Genomic DNA, 2,773 nt, shown 5'->3' with positions numbered 1-2,773 from the left:
TACTGAAGTTCTTTCTCCCTTGCATTTTTTTGTCTCCTAATAAGGAGCTCTGGTAGCGTAGTGGTTACGAATCGGGCTGCGAACCTTAAGGTCAGTGGTTCGAAACTACCAGCCGCTCCGCGGGAGAAAGATGAGGCTTTCTACTCCCGTAAGGATTTACACCCTCGGAAACCCTGTACAGGGTCGCTATGGGTCAGCTCCGACTCGAAGGCACTTAACAACAACAACAACAACAATATGGAGATATATCCTGAGTAACTGGGTTATTTTGTGTCTTCACAGGAAGAATTGTACCTTTTCTGTCAGAGATCACACTTCCATTATAAAATAGACTTCAGTCAGTTTCTCCTTAGTTTTTAATAGAGTCAAATTTTTTTTTTTTTTTCAGAGTCCCTGGGTGGTCCAAACACAGCTTGGTTGCTAAACCAAAAATTGGAGGTTTCAATTCACACAGATCCACCACACAAGAAAGGCCCAGTGAGCTATTTCCCAAAACACCAGTCATTGAAAACCCTAGAAACAAAATTCTTTTCTGACACACATAATCAGAGCTGACTCAGTGGCAACTGTTTGTTAGGACATGTCTATATTTATCCAGGAATTGTCAAGGTGATTCAATTGACTTATATTAAATACTAAAATGAATAAATAAACTCTCTAGGATCCTCATGACCAGTATTGACCAAAAGTTTCCCTTCGGACACACCATTCCATATATAGTACCCCCAGCCTGCTTTCATCTTGCAGCAGCCAGAACAACACAGAGGGAGGGGGCCTTTGTAATCTCCAAACAAATCATCACAATGGCTCATCATGCTTGGGTTGTTCCATGTTTTATTCTTTTGCTTCCCTATCATCTAAAAATAATAAGTTTCGATAAAATGGGAAAAAAAACACATTGCTCTGTGGGTTATTTAACCCTGCTTTGTCTAAGCTTGGGTCAACTCTCCCCTAAGAAGAAAAGTTTGGTTATAATAATGTAAAAAGAGGAGAAGAAAAGTTAAATATATAAAACTGCACCAAAGGTTATCACGGCCATATTCAGTATAATTAACATGACTTACTAGAGTCCTGGTGTGGTGCTGTAGGTTAATCACTGAACTTTAAATTCGGTGGTTCAAACTCACCAGCTGTTACTTGGAAACTCTATACAGGGTCACTGTGAGTCAGAACCGACTTGATGGTACTTAATAAAGATAACAACAACAACTAGACCAGTTCTGCAATTGTAACTAAGTCGTAAAATATTACTACGCATTTCAGGCAAAATTATTTTTTTGTGTGTGACTATGACAAGGGGGAGAAAAGATGATTCTTCAAAAACCATTTTTCTTATGCTCCTTTTAGTCATTTTCCTGCATTCTTTGGGGAAAGATTTCTCTCCTCCCACCATACACATACCTTTGTGGATAAAAATAAACAATGACAAGTTACATTGTGCACTGCCTTTGTTCTGCAATTTGAAGCTGTGAACATTTGCCCCTTTTTAGATGCTGCCCGCTGGCATGAGCCAGTTTATTTCTTAATCGGTTTCACAAGATTACTGCCCAAAGAGAGATCACTCTGTTTTTCTTTAATTTTGCTAAAGAGGCTTGTGCTTTTCAGGGTGGAGCCTAGAAAGAGAATCAGCAGGAAAGCAAACTCCGCTTAATGAAAACACAGCTCAGCGGCTCAGGAGCTGCACACGTCTCAGGCGCCCCTGCAGTCTGCCTTGCCTGCCATCCGGAGGTATTAAATATCCCCACCAATGTTGTAAGCACAGGTTCACAGCACATTAAAAAATGAGACATTTTCATTATATTGCATTCCACTCAACTAAGTTATCAGGGGATGTGAAAGAAAGGGACGCTAGTTACTGGCATCTTGGTGAATTCAGGGCGCTCAGAAAGGTCATATCCCATCTACCTGTCATTTCCAGAGGTCTAGAAATTATGACAGTGAGGATTTCTATAATTATTATTTACAAAAGGCCTAATATGTGCTATGTGAGTCCTGGTCTGGCCCTGTAGGATAAACATTCGACCACAAGGTCGATTTGAACCTCAAGGTTGGTGCTTCAAACTCATCAGCTGCTCCTCAGAAATCCTATACAGGGACACTACAGGTCAGAACAGTTTTGAAGGCAGTAAACAACAACAGAATGTGTTGCATACATACCTGGTTACTTATCTGTATTCCTTTTGTTGATATCGTACCTCAATTTCACAATACAAGTAGGTTTAACAAAGAAAATTATTTTGCAGGGAGGAGGGATCTCCATTGCCTTTAAATTATATCCTACTTTTAATGCACCATGATTGTTAAATATCAGCCTGGTTATATCTACAATGCTATGTTTAAAATTCTGTAACGGAGTTTTGGTGCAGCATTTTACTACTACATAAAAAAAAAAAAAAAAAAATACTTTAAATGAATTGAATGTAAATCTTGATGGGACATTTCAACATTTTAATTTAGATGATCATATTTTCAGTTAAGGAAATGTATTTGACTATGCTTTTTTAACGTGATGCAAATGGAAATCAAAACAATATAATAGGGACTTCCAGGAAAAGATGGCAGATCTGGTGGAAGTGTAGTGACAAGCTCTGCCGAGAACAACACAGAATACAGAACCAAGAAGGTTCAGGGAATGGTCCCAGTATTCTGAACCACATATATAGGAATATTTAGAAGGTTGGAAGACTTACAGCTGGGGAGTTTGTGGCAGAAGCAAGAAATCCATTGCTTCCTGGTTTGGGACACTCAGCTGCTCCAGGAGCCGCCATTTTGT

The sequence above is a fragment of the Chrysochloris asiatica genome, unplaced genomic scaffold, assembly GCF_000296735.1.
Source record: "Chrysochloris asiatica unplaced genomic scaffold, ChrAsi1.0 scaffold00185, whole genome shotgun sequence".
Taxonomy (NCBI): Eukaryota; Metazoa; Chordata; class Mammalia; order Afrosoricida; family Chrysochloridae; genus Chrysochloris; species Chrysochloris asiatica.
The sequence above is the reverse complement of the archived record's forward strand: the minus strand, read 5'-3'. Positions refer to the sequence as shown.